Raw genomic sequence first — 20,670 nt, 5'->3', positions numbered from 1 at the left:
GGTTCCTTGGTTTCCGGACCATGGGTCACTTCAGCTCCCCAGACATTACTAGAACACTGAAACTCCATATTGCTATAATAATTGTGAGCTCGGATTTTCTGCAGTTTTAAGATCTAACTTTACCAGCTATTGTTCTGTTGCATTACAACACAGGAATTATTAACGCTGACCAAATAAACGATATGGAAGATACATCCGTAATTCTTAGACTGTTCCCCTCTCAGAGACAGTTGTCCTGACACAAGCCCAGAGGCAAACAGCATTATTCACAAATGATCCCAAAAGAAGGCTGAATGAGCCAGGCGCTAGTGTCACTTTTCCTGTATAGATTCTCAGCCTGTCACCTCAGGACTCCCCTTCTCCCTCTAGCTCCTGATCACACAGGGCAGGTAAAAAAAAAAATACTTGTTGGTTTACTTCTGTCTCCTGGGAAAGCGCTGCAGGCACAGCCCTGCAAGCACATCTGGATTACGTGGATGAGCTTGGGATTTCTATGGGCCTTCCAACTCCTTAGGCTAGTATTGGACCTTGGCTTGGACTGTGGTATAAAAGGTTAGCACACCAGAACAGAGAGTGGACTTCCTGTGTAAATTTGAACTTACTTAGGCTGCTATCCTTTTTTCGTCTGCGGGATGAAGGGGCTGGACAAGATTATTTCTAAAGGCTTTGAACTCAAAAGTTTAAGTTTACCACTAAATGGCCAAATGCTGCAAATATGGCTAACAAAACATTGCAGAAATGAGAGCTGCTGTGGCATAATTGAAACGAACACAGGCTTTGCAATCTAAGGGACAGAGATTCTATTCCTGGCTTTGTGACTAACAGGCTGATGATGATTTTGGACAACTTCTCTGAGCACTAGTTTCCTCACCTGAGAATTGGAAAGATAGTCATCAAAATTAACATGAGCCAATGATTTGAAGTACCACGTTATAGCGAATGTGGGAAGTTGTGAGCAAAGAAGCCACCAATTCCCCCCATTTCTGCGCATGCCATCCGTATGGGATAGATTTGTGATTTGCTTTGACCGACAGGATGTGACAGTAGGGATGCCGTGCCAGTTCTGCACCACGGTGTTTCTTTGTCACCTTCTCTTGAGATCCAGCCACGTTAGGAAGCATAGGCTAGACAAGAGGTACCCACTTGCGTACCTGCAGGGGCTTCAGCCACCAGCTGATGCACCAGACATATGAGTGACACTATCTTGGGTGTTCCAGCTCCCAGAGTTCCCAGTAGAACACAGCCACATGTGTGGTCCCAGTTAACACAATGGTAATCAAGAGTTCCTTCTAGCAGAGTCCACCCAACCCTCAGAATCATGAGATAAGTGTTTTTAATCCACTAAATAAATGTTGGAGTGGTTTGTTACACTACAATAGAAAATAACTTGTCTTGAATATTACTTAATGCATTTTGATCTCTAATTCCTTGCTACCAACTCTTGGTTCCCTTATGTTTTCACTGGAAATTTACGCTTATCAAGCTGACTGCTTCCCCTGACCAGTTTTCCCTGTCTTTTCATTTCTCCCCATGTAGTCAGATTATATAACATCTGGATATGACTGTGGTACATATATTCACAGTTTCTTTATAGATACAATTTCTCCTAGAAACAGATGGAAAAGCCAATATGACAAAAACGCACTTAGTATGAACTCTCTGGACTCCAGAAGAAGCTAAGTCTGGCTTGATGTAGAAGGGACCAGCTTTGGACAGAGTCACTCACTGACCCTTACCGTTCCTTCCAGGTCCTGATTCTTTCATTCCTTAGGCCAAGAGCTGGGGTAGTTATGTGGTGCAGCCAGAATCTGAAATGTAGGGTCAGATATGCTTGTTCGAATGAATGGTAATAATACATTTGCATCACAGCACTGGGGAGACATCCAAGCAATCATTTGGATTCCCCTTTTGATATAGCTCATCTCCCCCCCCACTCCATTCATCTCAATTGCTCTTTTTGCATTTTCCTGTTGGTGGAACCTCATCGATGGTGTGCAGGTACCGTGAGGATTGAATGAAGCCGTCCCTTTTCAGTGGTACCGCGTACAGAATAAGAGCACGTGCTCTGGGCTCAGAGCTGAATCCACTTGCGATAAAACCTTGGACACGTTACTTTCATGTATTAATTAATTCGGTAAATATATATTGAGTACCTATTATGTGCAAAACACTATTTTAAATGCTCAGAAGACAGCAGCGAATAAGACTGGCAATGTCTCTGACTTCATGGGATATATATAGTATGCTTCTCTTCCCACACCTGTAAAATGGCGATTTTAATAGTTCATAGCTCAAAGTGCTATCCTGAGATTAAGAAAACATTATGTATAGAAATAACTTAGCACAGTACAACAATTCAACAAATATTAACTCTTATGAGTAATATTATCCAGTCTAGTACAATCAGAAATATATCAAAGGAACTTGTAATTTTTTGTCTTGCTTGCCCTATTTTATGGGGATATATTTTATAAAGAAAAATTTTAAAGTAACCATTTCAATAGGAAAAGTATTACACGTATGAAATTCAATATTTTTCATGTTATGTTTAAAATATTAGAAAAACAGAAACAATTGCAAAAGTTTCCATATTTACCTGTGACTTACTTTATGTCTCTAAGGAGAAGATAATAAAAAGTGCTGTTTTTCAACTGTCGTCACCCATATTTCAATGTCTCAGAAACTATAAAAAAAGAGACAAATATGTAAATTTACTCCCTAAAAATTTATGGTGTGGCAAACTTAGCGAGTTGAATTCTCCATGAGCTTTTAAACCTGGTTTGAACCTAATATTGACTTTTAGTTTGTAATTCTGAGTCACTGGAAGTGACTTAGAAAGAAATCAAGCATGGGCAAAGGACAGAGCTATCTGACAAAGAAGGGGGTGACTTAGCTGGGGCTAAGAAATATGAGATTTCCTATATATACGTTCAGTCCACAAATTCAGTTAACCACACAAAGAGGTTTGATGATTCAAGATAGAAGATTACATACATCTTCAGAGGCTTGATGTCCCTCAAAGTTTAACTCCAGTATGGATGGGAGTATAAATTGCTGCAGCCACTCTGGAAAATTGTTTGGAAGTATCTACTAAAATTCTACACGTGATTGTCCTATGACCAAGAAATTCTACTCTTAGGTATAAACTAAATCAAAATGTAAATATCAAAGACATACAAAAATGTTCAGCAGCATTATTTACAATAGACAAAAGTTGGACTCCATCTAGATTCCATCAATTGTGGAATGGATAAATAAAAGTTGTTATATTAATATAATGGAATACCACACAACAATAAAAATGAACACACTATTGTTACCTGCAAAAATCTGAATACATTGTACAAACATAATGTTGAGCAAAGAAGTCAGGCACAAAAGAGTATACACTGATGATTCCATTTTTATAAGATTCAAAAGAGCAAACTAATATATGATGTTAGAATCAGAGTAGTGGTTACTCTTGGAGAAGACAAGGAAATAGTAATTGGAAGTGCACTTTAGAGAGGTCCTGGGGTATTGGCAGTGTTCTAGTTCTTGATCTGGGTCACGATTTCACAGGTATTAATATATTCACTTTAGAATAATTAACTGAGCTTATGATGTGCACATGTTGCTATATGTATGCTACTCTTGAAAGTAAAACACACACACGCACACAGACACACTTCAAGGCTCCTAACTGATAAATGGACTAAAATCTCTAACAAATATGATTTTCTAGGAACCTGTCTCCCAGCGCTGCTTCCTCATTCCTAGCAGCTGACCATCCTCTTAGAGCATCTTCCCATCTTTAGTCTTGCCCTTGCATTGTTAGCCCAGGTGGTGGTGACTGAGTTCTACATCTGGTTATGGCAGGCCTAGCACATGCCTCATCCAGCCCTGAATTATCCAGGGCTCCATAGGAAACAATCTTATTTGAGAAATATGATAGGAAAAACTGGAATCTGGCAATGTCTTGCTTCTTTTCCTGGAAGAATTCTGGTGTGCCCTGACTTGCCTTTCTATCAACAGGCCATGAAAACACAAAAACAATTCAACCAATGGAGTTAGAAGAAAGCAGAAGTGTAATTACCACTTAGAGTGCCATCTGCTGTATTTTCTTGCCAAATGCCACAAACATCTCTGCTAAGAGCCATAGAGTTTAAAGCCTTTCCCTGAAGGATATTACAGACCTCTTTCTTTGGATCTAACCTTCGACAGAGCTCTAAAAATTTCTGTTATGGGTCAGTTGGGGAAATATTGAATAACTACTGATGCAGTGCACATTTTTGCCTGTGGTCCTGAACGAGCTATGTTTGGAGACTTTCCCACAATGGAAACTGTGGAAAACAAATGTTGAATCTCCCAGACTCCTTTCACATCAGGCATGGGCACATGACCTAGGGTTCACCAATTACCACCTGAGCTTAGAACTGGAAGCTCAAAAGAGAAAAGGCTGATATTGCCATTTCCATTCTAATAACTGCCTCCGGTTTCTACAGACAACACTGGGAACAATTCCAGCAGCAAGGTGCAAAAAGAGTGAGGGTCTGAGATTCTGCCCTACCTGTAAGCTAACCAGTGCACCTCCCACAGTTTTATGGAAGCTGGTAGAAGACACTAAACCCTTGGGTCAAAGACGAAGAATTGCATTACTCATGGCACGTCAAGCTGCATGACATCAGCATATGTACTAGTTCCCCTTGTCCCTAATTCTCATGGGAGCAATACAGATGGGCCCGGATAGATACCTGAACACACAGTGGTTATGTTACAGGAGAGGAACTTTCCATAGCCTGTTGATAGGACAGCAAGTCAGGCACACTAGAATTCTTCCAGGAAAAGAAGAAAGATATTGCCAGATTCCAGTTTTTCCTATCATATTTGCCTGAATCTTTTATAATGGGTATCTTCCCTTTATTCTAGAGGGAAATACTATCTCTACCTTCCAAGGCTTCTGCTCTGCTAGCAACCTTGAAAAATAATCTGGAACAAAGCCAAACAGTGCTCCTGCTTACAAGACATGCAGAAATGCAAGATGTCAATGGCGAATTGTCTCCTAGACTAGTGTTGATGGCATGGGAGGCATTCATTGCAGTGACTCAACTGAACAATGGTGCTTGTGGTATCTTCACCAGCCCAGTTTTGCAGCATTATTTCCAGCATTGGCCCTGGCTGCATTGTCTCTAAACCTGATTCTTGGTCCCATCTGGAGTTACTGCGCTCTGACCAATATCTTCTGTTTGGTTTCTTTCACTCATACGTACCAATCCTGACTGATATATTAAAAGAAGTGGTGGTTCTTCACTGGAAAATACCTATACATACCCATTTCGTGTCCTTTATTGTATTTGACTCGTTTAGTCTCTTAGATGTTGGGTAAATCATCTGCCTTCTCATCCACTAAAGCCAGGTGTAAGCTCTCCTGGGTCCAATGTTAAAGAAAAAAGAAGTGGTATCTGTATCACCCAGAGATCCTCTATGTGAGGTCAAATCCCCAGATAATATAGTTTCTGAAGGTGTCGGATCCTTGGCCTGCAAGGTACTGGAACTCTGGAGATTTTGTCTAAATCTAAGATAAAAAACAAAAAACAAAAAACCTCAGCTTCACGAGACCACTGGTATGTTTAATCATTTGTTGATTGCTTACTCCACAGCAATGCTTTCTAGGATAGTGTTTCACAGTTCTTGCAAGATAGAATTTTTGTTTATTTATTTTTGGGTAATGATCTGAATTTTAATTTCTCGTTAGCATACACTTTCATTCCTGAGAATCATTTTTAAAAAATGTTATCTTGAAACATTTCCTCTCAAACAGTTCACACTTTAATATTGACTTTCTTATCTAAAAATGTTTGTTATTCATAGTTTTTGCATTGTCCTGATAGTAAAACGGATTTCCAAGATGGATTATATATGTTGCATCATCTTCTCTCTAAGACCAGCTACTCTGATTGTATTCCAACTCTACATTTCAAGTTAATGAAATATCATGTCTTATTCTCTCTTAATTTAAAGAATAATAAACTGGTTAGTGTGGGAAGGGATCTTAGAGGTCATCTCTGGTTTACTGCTCAATTTTAACAGAAGGAGAGAATCATACATGCTATAAATTCCAATATTCTTTCTGTTTCTTTTTAGCACACACTATTTGTCAGATTTCATTTGAAGCAATAAAGTAATACTCACATATTTTTTTTTAATTGGAAAATAAGGGAACCTGTTTTTAAAAAGTTATTCAAAAATAATTCACTAATTGTGAGGGAGAAAGAAACTTTCCTCTACCCTTCAGGTTCTTTCCACTGGTCTAACAATCAAATAGACATGAGACAGATTAGCTAGAGAAAACAATCAAGTTTAGTTACATACATATGTACGGGAATCCCATATACATGAGAGGTTCAGAGACAGAAAAGGAAATCGAGGTATATATGACATTCTGAGCTAGAGATGAGGTAAGGTGCCATGGGGCCTCAGAAGGTAATTTTAGGGAGAAGGTAATGCTCAGTAATTATTAATTTGCCTTGCCCTATATATAGATAAAAAGTCATAAATTTTATCACAGGCCAGACCTCTAACTTAAATTCTAGATAGTTAAGAGGGGAGGCAGAAGTTTCTCTTGAGCTTACAGGGTCTCAGTTGCTTTTTTATTTTTTAATTATTTCTTTCTCTTTTTTTTTTCAGTTACAGTTGACATTCAATTATTTTATATTAGTTTCAGGTGTACAGCATAGTGGTTAAACATTTATATAATTTATGCAGTGATTCCTCCCGAGTAGTCCAGTACCACCTGGCACTATACATAGTTGTTGCAACATTATCGACTATATTCTGTATGCTGTGCTTTACATCCCCTGTGCTTTACATGACTATTTTGTTCGGTTGCTTTTAACTCAAAATAATCTGCATCCCACTGGGACACATCTTAGGGTGGCTCCTTCTGAACGCCTACACTGTCAAAGTCTACATGCATTTTTCCTCAAGCACTTTATTTCTTGTTGTGTGTATAGTTCACATACTTTAGATTAAAATGTATATTTCATTGACATCTGGGTTATTTTTCCACTTGTTGCATATCATTTTTTTTTTCTTGAAGTGCTCGTGCTTCTTTCCAAACTGGTGAAGAAAATTAACAGTTTTATGAAGCAGTTTTCAGATATTAAGTTGCTTTCAAATTTGTTCCCCAATTTTATCTGTACAATCTGTTGTTAAAAATAATCTCTTCCTAAAAGTAATTTTGAAGTGAAGGTCTTCCTTAGGTTTGGATGGAATAGTAGGGAGTAGAGTGTAGATGGCTATGATACAATGGAGAGTTAGGTTTATACGTCCTAACTGACATGACTGGTTCTTTCTAGACCAACATGGTCATTAACGTCCCCTGGAACTATATGACTCCTGAGAAGAGAAAAGGATATGGGAATTCCTGCTGGGACGTGGAACAGCCATGTAGGATAAGGATGACAGATATCATTGGAAAGTGTGGTCAAGACAAGCTTAATAACGTTATTAGTAATGGTAACAATATTATTTAATATGATCTGAGTGTTTACCATATGCCAGGAACCATACCTTAAATGCATTGTCCTATTTAATCATCACACCAACATTAAAGTAGATACTATTATCGTTACTATTTTAGTATCGTTATTATCGATACTATCGTTACTATTTTAGAGATCTGGAAATTGAGGCTTAGAAAGGTTTCGCAACTTATCTCAGGGCAAAGAGCTTGTAAGTGATCAAAGCAGGACTCTAGTAGCATCTACTCAGTGCTAGGCATTTAGATACCATCTAGCTACAATTTGTTGAGCTGACATAGTTGGATGTAAAAATTATACTGTAGAAATATATTTAAAGATGTCAGAAAATGTTCACCATACATTAAAGGAAAACAAATGTTCACCACGCATTTTGTCTCCTTAGTCTAGCCAGCATTGCAAATATCTCTTACTGAGGAGCACGTATACTCTAATACTAATTTGGTAAAATAGACATATAGAGTGATATATGGTGTGTGTGTGTGTGTGTGTGTGTGTGTGTGTGTGTGTTTGCATATGTAGATGAATCTAAGAGCAAATACACCAAGTTGTTGATTCTTTCTGGGTATAGGATCCTTTTCTAGATCTCTATTTAGAAACGTTCTAGTTTTATAGTAATAAGAAAATAGTTGGCTGTTTGGTCCAAAAAGTTGGTTGGGTAACTGGTTCAATGGTGTAATTGCGTTCTCCAGAGAAACAGAACCAACAGGGTAAAGACAGATTTACTATGAGGGATTGGCTGTCACAAATATGGAGGCTGAGAAGCCCCACGATCGCGATCTGCAAGCTGGAGGCCCAGGAAAGCTGATGGTGTAGTTCCAGTTTAAGCCGAAAGGCCTGAGAACCAGGAGAGCCTAAGTGTGAGGGCAGGGGAAGATCGATGTCTCAGCTCAAACAGAGAGTGAATTTGCCCTTCCTCTATCTTTTTGTTCTGTTCAGGCCTTCAACAGATTGAATGGTGCTCACTTACGTTGGTGAGAGTGATTTTTATTCAGTCCACCAATTCAAATGCCGATCTCTTCCAGAAACATCCTCACAGACACAAACAGACATAAGGTTTTACCAACTATCTGGGCATCCTTTAGGCCAGTCAACCTGATACATAAAATTAACCATCACAAATGGTATCCTACAAAACCTAGGGTGAGAGGGGAAGAATGTTTGTATCACCATAAAGAGGGTGGTATGCAAAGCAGATGTGAATACCAACTGTTTTTAAGCCAGCATCTCAGTTTACATTTACTCTGCAAATTTCCACTACGGCTTCTTAGTTTAAGGCAGGGCCCCAGAGACATATCCTACATCCCGCATTAGAAGACTTACTGGAGGGCCTTAGCTTTTATAAAACCTTCAGAACAATCAAGTCTGTCTCCTAAAGCAAAGGCTTTAACCCAGCATTAGATATCTCTATCCTTTAGTGCCAGATTTTTCTTTTCAGTGAGTAGGAAGACCCAAAAAATAGAACATATTAAGGATAAATCCAAAGTTTTAACATCTTATGCCCAGATGCTTGCCTCCAGGTTCTCTCTTCTCCAAATCATCTTGAACACAGTGGCTAGGTTTCCCTTTTGAACTGGCTTTTCACACTGGTGTGTTAGTAAGAGAGGCAATGTATTTCTTCTATAACTTAAAAAGATTTTATTATACAAGTAATAGATTTTTTTCAGAAAGATTGGAAAAAAAAAGCATTTAGAAAAATGACCAAAAAAGGAAGAAACTAAAGATCATACATACATCCATGCCCCATTACCAAGAGCTTCCAGAAGTCAGATTATTCTCGAGGCACTGATATAATGCTAGAGTAAGTTATTTCTATTGCAACAGCTTCCTCAGCTAAGTCAATATAGATTGTAATCAAGCTAAATCAGATCTTAATGAAACATCTGCTGACACATGCATTTTGTCTCCTTAGTCTAGCCTGCATTGCAAATATCGTTTTTTGGCTGTGACATCAGGGTTGTATGCTTACAAGTAGAACACACCATTTTCCAGGAGAGTAAATGTAGATATTTGCACGCTAAATGGCCTGTGAGGACATAGATAGACTGTCTCCCACTACGCCAGTACACACACACACAGCTTCTTATTACTGTGTGGCTAATGATCTCGCAGGATAGCTCAGGAATCGCTCTCCATCTTACCTTGACTGAGCTGCTAATAGGAAATTCTCTTTCACCACTAACAGTAATAATGACTGTTTATTGAGTGCCCACATGGTACTGATCCATGTGCTAAATAAGCACTTTTGAATGCCCGCTCGGTAAATATTTACAAACTCCCTTTTAAGTATTGTTATTCCTGTTTTCCAGATGAGGAAACTAAAATTCAGAGAAGTTTATGTACTAGCTCAAAGGTCACACAGCTGCAAAGTGAGTCAAGATTCAAACCCAGGTCTGTCTGACGCCAAAGCCCATTCTCTTAACCATTGCAGTTAACAGCCTCACTTTCTGCAAACTTGGCTCATGTTCCTGGTTCTAATGATCCAAGTACAGAGGGAAGTGCCAGACCAAGAGTGTAAAGGGTCACCCACTCAAAACTTAACGCCCTAAAGATTCCACCTTGAGATTTAAAATTCAACACTCTGGGGTTAGTAATTGCTGCTTGGTTGAGTACAGGTGCCCGTTGAATTTTTATATTGGGTGAGACAGTCCGTGTTTCTCAGAAGCACCTCTACCTGTAGGATTTCAAGTAAAAGGACTTCGTATTAGGATGGCTACCTCATATCTTTGACTCTGTGCTTTCCAACCTTTCCTTCTGCCTCAGATGATTGTTTGTGACAAGGAGACATGTTCATATATATTCTCAGTTTTCTACTCTTCTTTGACTTGGGGAGGTAATAGGAAGCAGTGAGAAGCTTCTTGCTGGCTACGTTAATTCCTGAGCTCTTTTTCTTTGTAGTGAATCTAATCATGTGAGAATAGGTCATTGGAAAAAGTCTAGAAGGCTATATAGATTTACGTAACAAAGAGAAGGGGCTTAGAGTAGAAGAGGAACACAGCAAAAAGCTTAGAGTAACTGCCACTTATAAAATACTAAAAATGAGGGGGGAAAAATTTAACATTGCAAGAAGAATTCCTTTGGAATCTTTGTGACACACAGCAACGTTTTAAATTGCTACCTAAAGTTTGGATGCAGAATGGATATTTGAAAACAAAAGTGTTCTAAGAGTTACAAGGCAGCAGAACATGACTCAAGTTTGCTTCTCTTCCTTCTGAAAACAAACTCTCACACCCGCATTATTGATCCCATCCTGTCCTGCCGCCTTCAGGATCTTACTCTCTTTATGATCTCTTTCCATATTCCAGTCTTCCATCTCCCTCTTTCTACCAGGTCCTTCCCTCTGCTTCCCTACTTGGAGGAAGAAGCTCCTAGGCCCTGATGACACCCTGATTACCAATCAAGTTCTTATTTTGCTGTGGGATAACTGGCTCATGGTTAGTGTCCCATTTCTTTCTCAACACTTATTCAATTCCCTGGAACCTGGTTATGTGCCCACTCCATGACCAGTGACTTGTAAATGATAAAATCAATCTAACTTTCTTTCAGACTTTGATCTTCTCGCCATCTCTGCAGCATGTGACCCTGTTCTTCATCCCTTCCTTCTTGATATCCTTTCCTCCCCATAGTTCAGAGAGTCAGCTCTCTTCATGGCTGCATCGCTCTATTTTCTCTGTAAAATAACGAAGGTGATGAAACGACCTACCTCATTGGCTTGTGTGAGATGATGCCAGCAAATCACTCAGCAAAGTGCCTGGCATGGATATAAGTCAAGAAAGCTTAGCTACACTCAATCACACCTGAATCCCTTCTAAGATCATCCTTTCTTGATGCCTCTTTCTTCTGCTACCCCAGTACCTATGGACATTTGGTGAGGTTCAGTCTTTGGCGCTCAGGCCTTCTGCATTCTGTTCTTGAGACTTTCTCCTGTTCCCTGGGTTTTACTTAACTCAGCAGATGACCCCCAAATCTATACCTCAAGGTTAATTTCTTGGGTTTACTAGGCATTTCTATTTGGCTATTCTGCATTCATTTCAAATACATTGTCATCTTATTATAGCCTATATCATATATTGCTTTTTTTCATTTCTAGCAATGGTAACACCACTATTTTGTAGTCCCGCCTCAAGAACCTCCTTACACCCCTTCCTGTCTTAGACATAGTGCTAGATGCTTTACAGATGCGATTCCATTTAATCTTTGTAAGAGTTCTATGATATTTACTCATTAAGAAACTGAGGCTTAGAGGAATTAATCAATTTGCTTTAGAAGTCCAATCTGCCAACTAAAAGGACCTACTTGTTTGTGTTTAACTACCTTGCCACTTAATACCCGACTTTCACAAATTCACTTATCCTTTTATAATATGCAACAGAGGCCCATTTGTTTCTATTTGGCTTTTGAGTTCCACTTTAATTGTGACCTTTATTGTCATGTGCTTTGCAGATTTGCACTCTTTCTGTCCTCCATTCCTTTCTGTGCACCCACTTCTAGAAACACAATCCTTCATCTTTTCGCCTAAAACATGGCCTTCCTGTTTCACAGGGTTGTTCAGAGAACCACTTGACATCACGCATGGGAAGATAACATACACTCGGTGAAGGTAAAATCTAATAACAGCTAGTGGCAAGCTAATCAAGTTTCCTGACTGTAATGGAATAGACAAATGCTTGTACTGGAATTCAGTCTTTCAATGACCTTGATAAGTCACCACCACTTGCAAGGTCTCAGTTTCCTCTTCTGTGAAGTAAGGAAGTTGGACTAGATGATATCTTGTTACCTTGTGATTCTCAAACTTGAAGTTTCTGCTTATTCAAAATATACCTTATTTTCCACCTCAAGTAATGATAAAGATTCCTTGGATTACAAAATGATTAAGCCAGAGAAAGGCAATGTCAACAACTTCTTAGAATTTCCCCCTGCTCCTTTTTTTTGGGGGGGAGGGCGTGGGTCTTTAAGTTTGAGTCTCTGAAAACTTAAGTAATATATTATGACAAAGTGATCTATGATGGCAAAGTTTGTTATTTAATCAGAGAAACTGAATAAATTAATGTGTGCAATAACAATTTCATGATTATTTTGTCCCTTGGGGTACAAAGAATCCGTAGTTTCTAAGAGACTCCTACAAAACTATGTGTTTTCATTCAAGGTGAATGAATGTAGTTACTTTCTATTTTGTAATTTCTTTCAAATGGCAAAGAAGTTGCTATGGACTGAATTGCCCCCTCCCGAACCCCAACCCCCACCAAAATTCTTGTTGACCGCTAACCCCCATGTGACTGTATGTGGGACTTTTAGGAGTAAATGACGTTAAATGAGGTCATAAGTGGAATCCTAATCCTATACCATTGGTGGCCTTATGAGAAGAGAGAGAGCTACTTCTCTCCTCCCCTCTACCCCTTATTAGGACAGGCGGGAAGGTGGGAGGGCATTTACAATCCAGGAAGAGAGCTCTCACCAGCAGCAGAATCAGCCAGCACCTTATCATGGACTTGCAGTCTCCAGAATTGTGAGGGGAAAACAATTCTGTTGTTCAAGCCAGCAGTCTGTGGTATTTTGTTATGGCAGCCTGAGCAGACTAACACATAAGCATTTTCTACATTATGAGCATTCAGCAGCGCATGGCTAAAATGTATATTTAGAGATCTGCTATTTTTACTATTTGTCCTTGGAAAAGGTCATGTCTTTGCTTATATAGCCATAGATAAATTTAAGAGTTGTATTTTTTAAGACCGTTGTATTTTAAAAACTTTAGTGAGCACATTTTTTTCTACAAACCGTAGATTCTTTTTCTGCTGACCAAAGAAATTTTAAATAAGCAATAGAATGCCATCTTCTGTGTTTTGCATTTTTTTCTTTTAAAAGGAAGCTGTTCAAACCTACTGAATAGCTGTTAAATAATGGCCAAGGCCTCCCACGGAAGGATTCCTACTGCATTGAAGCAGCCTCAGGGGAGATGCCACTGTCACAGGGTCTGTTTGGACAGGGAGGGTCAGAGGCTGCTCTACCACCTCCCTCCCCGTATTCCCTCCACCTTTCTGTCCTTCAACATACATCCTTTGTATCTGTAAGTAAGCACGCAAAAAAGGGTATTTCGAAAAAATCGAACACCCCAAACGCTACAGGCATAACTTGGAGACACTGTGGGTTCGGTTCCAGACCACTGCAGTAAATCAAACATGACAATAAAGTGAGTCACAGATTTTTTGGTTTCCTAGTGCATGTAAAAGTTATGTTTAAACTATACTATCATCTATTAAGTGTGCAATAGCATTACATCTAAAAAATACCAAAAGGTACACACCTTATTAAAAAATAAAACACTTGATTGCTAAAAAACGCTAACCATCACCTGAGCCTTCAGTGAGTCATAATCTTTTTGCGGGTGGAAGGTCTGGCGTCGATGTTGATGAAAACGCAGTATCTGCGAAACGCGGTAAGGTGAAGTGCAAGAAAACAAGGAATAGCTGTATTCATATTTGTTCCACACTTACCAACCTTTTATGTACCTAAATCTAAAGGATCAAATAATATCAGCTGAAGAGAGAATTGACATTTTCATCAAATGTCTGCCGGGATATTGAAATGTTTAATAGTAAGTTTTATATCTGCAAAGCACATTATAGTTTTCAAAATGCTTTCATTCTCATTAGCTTCATAACTACTTTACGTGTGATCTAGAGCCATCATTCACTGTTTCCAGTGGAAAAACTAGGCTCAGGGTGATGTGGCCCAGGACAGTTTGTAAGTGGTAGGAGAGGAAAGTTTCCAGGAATTCTGAAACCTCATCGAGCATATTGGCTCCAGGAAACATAATGGACGCAAAATTCTCCAGGCCTAAACTAACTAACAGGAAGAGAGCACCAAAACAAATCACATGAGTGGAAAAAGTCAAGTGTTCCTGCAGTTTACACTTTTGAAGCAGTTGCTTCCTGCACTTACTGACATAGGTTAGTTGCCATAGTTATAATTTAATTTCTCAAATAAGAAGTAGGTTCTTCAGAACTTATTAGCTCCTGGATAGCATAGACCAGTGGTTTTAAAATTTTTTGGCCTCAGGATTTCTTTACACTCCTAAAAGTGATTGTAAACCCTATTGAAGCCTCTAAAGAGCATTTGTTTATGTGGGATATATCTATTCATTTTTACTATATTAGAAAATACAACAGAATTTTTAAAATATTTTATTAATTTATTTAAAAAATAATAAATGGATTACATGCTAAACTAAGTATCATACTTTTATTACAATATAACTATATTTTCCAAAACAAAACAAATATTAGCAAGAAAATTGCATTGTTTTATATTTTCACAAATCTCTATCACATCTGCCTTAATACGTGCCTGGATTCTCGTAACTGTGTCGGCATTCTAGCTGTGGCAATGTCATTCATGTAGCTCTGTAAAACTTCACTGTAAATCCATGAGAAAATAAGGGTTAAAAAAACAAATAATGGATTTGTAAGAGTAGTTTTGACCTTGCAAACACACTTGAGAAGATTTCAAAGGTCACTGGGCCATACTTTGAGAAACTTTGTTATAAATAATAGTAATACCCCAAACCCAGAATTTTAGGAATACATGTTTTTAAAAATATAATTCCAGAGGTACATGCTTTTAAGTACATAATAATCTCTGAGATAAGCATTTCTTCCAATAGAATCAGTTATGTATTTTAGTTCTTGTCTTTCCCTTGAATTTAAAGATAATCCAGAGCTATGAAAACAAAGAACAAGGACTCCAGGCCATCTGATCTCAGAAGGGATCCCAGTGAGGGCGGTTATTACCCCAGGTACCACCACTTTATGTGCAACCACCAAACAATTGCAGGAGTGTGTGAATGTAACTTTGGTTTCCTGATTAATGTAAATTCAACCCCGCACACTTGCTCTTTGTATTGTCAGTTCCAACACGAAAGACTAAAATGGGATGTGGACAGAATAGGAGAGTAGAGACTATTTCAAACTCTTGGACTCTTGGGTTACTCAGAAAGTGGCAGACCTTCATTTGATGGCCACTCAGAGGCAAGAAGGGGCTTCTTTGTCTTGAATACCAACACCCATGGGCTTTTTCAGCTTCTCAGAACAGACCTATCTCTGATGTTATGAGACAGGAAAAAAGTCTGAGTGCTAGTTCCATGCTACTCATCCAGTGAGAAAAGTATTGATGTTTTACCACTTGTCACAGCTGGAAAATACTCAAATGCAGCACTACTTAATAAAGCAATTTAGCATGGACTGTCCTGTTTTCTATATACTCGTGTACCATCAGCTAAGCAGATGGGGTGGCGGTGGTGGTGGCGGTGTCACAATCCCTTAACTCATCACTCTTTGTGGAAAGTGTGATCTCCCATCCTTCATTCCTCCCTTATTTTTCCCTACCTTTGTTCTTTCCTCAAATATTTATTATGTACCCAGTAGGAATGAGGCACTGGGATAGATACAACCTCAAATTTTCTTGGTTACCAATTCCATTTATTTTTAATGATTAAATATTATTTTTCCTAAATGAGAGGAAAGCATGTCCATTAAGAAAAATTAAAATTATAGTGAAATAGAAAGAAGGCAATTATAATTCCCCATAACTAATCTCTAGGGTATAATTTTAATAAATTCTCCTAGATTTTTTCCCGTGTTTTTACCTATTTGAGATGACATGTGTCATCAATTTTTTATCTTTCTTATTTGTTTAACATTGTGTCACAAGTCTCTGCAGTGATATTTAAAATTCATCATAACTTTAATGTCCAAATTTGGTGATAAATATCTCGATGGAGAAATCTTATTTCTCATTTTAGATGCCCTTAGGATAAATTGCTTCCTGGAAGTGGAATTACTTGGGGGAAAAGGAATGTGTGCATTTCATAGCTTCTGTTAACATACAGACAAATTCCTTTCCTGCAGTGTATCAGAATTATACCACCAGGTGAGGGGACTCATTTCATCGTGAAGGGAAGCAGAGTTTGCCACCCTGAAATATGCCCTTTGGGATATGGATTATTTTAAGCTGGTTAATTTTATGGAACAAAAGACGCAGAGAGAATCTTTGACCCTGCCTAAAGGAATTCAGGTAGAAAAACCTGATTCAGGAAGAGAACCTTAGCATATTCACCTTAGCATATATGAATTAAGTGTGGCAGACAAGAAGGATCCAAGCAAAGGTCTTTTTTGCAGACTCCCCTCTGTGTCCCATTGTTGCTGGGTGGCCTGGCAAGAATTAATTTACCATGTGTTTGCTCATTCTCATCTACCTGTGAATTGCCTACTTTCCCTATGAAGTTCCAGACTCTGCCACTTTCTCCTTAGGCCAGAGTGGCATATAAGTCTCAACTGCCCAGTGTGTCCTCAGGTGCCATATTCTTAGGGAACCCCTATATGTACATCCGTAAAAAATTTGGTCATTATCTCCTGTTAATTTGTCCAATGTTAATTTGATTATGAGTCCAGTCAGAAGAACTTAGAAGGGTAGAAGGAAAATTATTTTTCCTCCCCCCCAGTTTCACCCTCAACAGTACTGAGGATGAAATATTTATTTATATGCTATCTTTGCTAATACAATTGGTAAGAACAAAAAAAAATTCCTGTCTTTAAAGAAGTTTGCATTCAGGGTAAATATTGACGTAGAATCTTTAACAGTGCAGTAAAATCTTTAAGATCTTTAAGATGGAAGTTTTATAATACACTTGTGCCCACTTTTCATTCATTCAATTACTGAAAAGGAGGCAGAGCTTGGCTCACCCCAAAAGTCACTGACTCAGAGTTCTGGTGGCAAACACTGAAATCTATTTTGGTTAACTTAATCAGAAGGGAAATGCCTTGGAAGGCCATCAGGTAGCATACCAAACAGGAAGGCTGGAGAATCAGGCTCATCAAACAGGCAAGGTAGCTTGGTAGCTGGAATCAGAACAGGTCATACCACCCAAACAGCCACTTAGGACACCACTGGTAGTGCCATTGGATACTCCCACCTCTCACCTCTGGCACTGCTGTCTATGGGCACAAAAACCACTTTACAGATAATGGAATTATTTATAAAATGTCTTCTTCTTTGAATCACAGACTCCAGTTGCAAAGACCTTGATAGGAGCCTCCAGTTGGCTGAACTTAGGTCACATGATGAGTCCCTAGTAGCTAGGGAGGCGGAGACAGTGAGTATGGGGCTATTTTGGCTTTTAGGAGAGTTTGGATTTGTCCGCTGAGCATAAATGAATCTTTGCATACATGACTCAGAGTGTAAATGAGGCTTTGGCTAGAAATAAAAGATAAAAATGTATTCAAGTCTTAGGGTTTGCACCCAGAAATACAACTAGGCAATACCCTAGTTTCAAGAGTGTTTCAAGAAAGACAAACTGGGGGTTTTTATAGTAAAAAGCACATTCCTGAGAAGAATCAGTCCTGCATTCTTGGCCTCTAGATTGGTCTGAGATGGTAATCCTCTAGATAACCAGTGGTTTGATAATGGATGTCAGGTGGCCTAGATACGCGAACATTCTTTCCTTACTCCTTCAGGGGGTAACCCGAGGGTTATTTGGAGGTTAGTATATGTAGTATATCCAGGCATTGATACCCAGGACTGGAAAGTTCAAAAGTTTAAGTTCCCAGGCTAGTTAGAGCAAGAATCAAATTGTTTCCTCATACCTCAATCTACTTGATTTCAGTAATTTAGCAGCTTGACTTAGAGTGACTTCTTTTTATGTTTCACTCTATTCCTCAGATTCTAGACGGCAAGAGCGTGATTAGTAACCACGATAGATATTTATGTGGAATTCTCAGTTTCATCATACATTTTAGGAATCTAGTTAATCTCCTTAATTATCACGGAATTTTAGATTGTGTAGTAGGTCACGAGATGATCTAGTCCAGAACTGCAAACACAAATGTCTACCATATCCTCAAATGTGGTGGGACACATAGGGGGTGTGGGGACTGTTGAAAATGGAAAGCCATCTTCCCGTCTAAAAGCAACACCTACTACTTGGATCTGGCTGATGGCTGCTAGACCCGACCATGGACCAAAGTTGCCAGTGCTTCCAACTTTTTACAATATACCCAAAGTCTGAATTTTTGTGATTTTAAGACTTGGAACCAAATTCAAAAAAAATTTGATAACATTTCTTTAATTAGTTTCAGGTGCACAAAACAATGTCATAGACATTTATCATTTCTATCCCTCACACAGTGACAAGCCCCCTCCACCCAACCACTAGCCCTCTGACATCACACACAGCCATTACATTTCCACTGTCTCTATTCCTAATGCTGTATTCCCCTTCTTGTGTGTATATATATATATATATATATATATACATTTGTATATTCAAAATTAGAAAAACAGTGACACCATTGCTTCTTAAAATTCAAGGCTGCAGGCTGCTTCCAACAGTCAGAGCTCCCCATTTTAAAAACCAACGCAGGGAGATGAGGCCCAACCAGTTGCAACGCCTGAGGCTAAACAGCTCATTTGGTGGCAGAGCCTGGGCTGAAGGTTTGGTCTCCGGAGGAAAATTAGATTAGGAAAAACTGATGTTCCAAGGCCCCTCTCTGCAGTCACTTTTCTCACTGGGAAGTTACCTCCCCACCAAACTCAGGAAAGATGGAAAAGTGCCAGTGTCTCATCCAGCAGCAGCAGTGTTTGTAAAATGTTTATAAATTAACCAGTCTGCCAAGCTATTTCTATAGCTTTTGATGTCAGATCAGATTTTAAATCTTAACTTCCACTGTGTCTCAGTCATGGGAAACATAAGAGTACCATTTAGAAAGCTATGGAGAGGATGAAATAACATTTCATGTTTGGAGTGTCTGGCACGGTACCAGGACCATACTAAAGACTCTTCACATGCTAACTATAATCACATCTAGAGGAAATCATAATAGTTTTCATTACCCCTGGGGATGGGGAGAAATAGGACTGAAGTGTTTCATGGTGGGAGTAGGTTATGGATAAATCTCAAGGGGGAACTCCTCATAGGAGGGATAAGTGGCACTTTCGCCAAAACCTATCCTGGCCCCGACTCCAAAGCGAGTTCATGGTCAAATCCAGCTATATCACGGCGTGTGTACACCGCAGTCTTAAAAGGCACCCATTCCTGTCCACTTTGGCACAACTGATCGTGGAGCAAAATGGGAGTCCATGTGGTTCGGGGTTGAGGAGGGGACGTGCCAGTTTTCAGCTGAGAAGTCTCACCCTAATGTTTTACTCTCGCTCTAGGCCAACAGCAGAGACCCACTTCCACCTGCGAGCTTTTTCTGCAGAATGCGGGAAGCCGCAGCGGAGGAAAAGGGGGCGGAGGCAGAGGCGGAGGCGGCACCCAGGGGCCGGGGCAGGGGAGGCCAGGACCATCGCAGTGGCAATTTCTTTTCCTGCAGCGGCAGCAGGGACGGCTGCTGCAGGCTCGGGATCAACCGGCCTGCGCGTGGGTGTGCGAGAGCGGCGTTGTCCCCCTGCGCTAAAAAGCCACGCAAAGAAGGGGAGAAGAAGAACAACGCACGCAGCCGGAGTGAGTGGAACTAGCAAAGCTCCATCGATCCATAGAGGAGGAGAGGGGGAGGAGGCACGGCCGAAGCAAGTGAGCGGGCGCCTCCAAGCTGGGTGCCATAGCACCCGGCTGCAGTGCCTCCTACCAAAAGCCAGTGCGGCCGGAGCTGCAGCGGCCAGACGGATGCCAAGGCCACACGGCAGGCTCAGGGACAGTCGCTGCAGTCGCCGCCCCACGCGGGCTCCGGACATCAGGGGTTGCTGGTGAGTAGGCGCGCGTGTGTATGCGTGAGTGTGAGCGCGCACCGGCACAGGCGAGTGTGCACGCTGGATCCGTGTGCCTGGTGGCCTGGCGCGCCGCTGGTTCCTCTTCCGCTGGCGGCGTCGGTTCTCAGGCTTGTTCCGCGGGAAGAAAATGCGCTTTGCTGGCTGTTCACTTCCTTCCAGCAAGTCCCGCGATCGGCCACCTCCGCCTGCGCTGCCTCTGCGCCCCCAGCCTGCCCCTAGGGGTTAGTTTCACCTTGACAGGAAAGGCAGGAAGCTGTTGCTCTTGGTGGCAAGGCGGAACCCTAGCAGTGACCTATACGCGTGGGTTTCTGGTGCGGCGATGATGTAGGCATTCAGAGAGACCACCGCCCTTTTTTGGGGTGTGTGTGTTGTGGAGAAGGGAGGGGCG

General features: G+C 40.2%; 1 protein-coding gene across 3 annotated transcripts in view; it reads left to right on the top strand.

Moving 5' to 3' along the window:
• The first annotated feature begins 19,865 nt into the window (after window positions 1–19,865).
• The window catches only part of STAMBPL1 (STAM binding protein like 1), a 51,765-nt gene continuing 50,960 nt past the window's right edge, over window positions 19,866–20,670 (top strand). The window contains exon 1 of one of the 3 annotated variants that reach the window (XM_033129845.1): window positions 19,866–20,258. The gene's annotated coding sequence lies outside the window, so the exon portion shown is untranslated. The remainder of the gene's footprint in view (window positions 20,259–20,670) is intronic. The other 2 variants (XM_033129843.1, XM_033129842.1) reach the window with 2 other exon arrangements.

Source organism: Rhinolophus ferrumequinum, chromosome 16, assembly GCF_004115265.2.
Source record: "Rhinolophus ferrumequinum isolate MPI-CBG mRhiFer1 chromosome 16, mRhiFer1_v1.p, whole genome shotgun sequence".
Lineage (NCBI taxonomy): Eukaryota > Metazoa > Chordata > Mammalia > Chiroptera > Rhinolophidae > Rhinolophus > Rhinolophus ferrumequinum.
The sequence above is the reverse complement of the archived record's forward strand: the minus strand, read 5'-3'. Positions and strand labels throughout refer to the sequence as shown.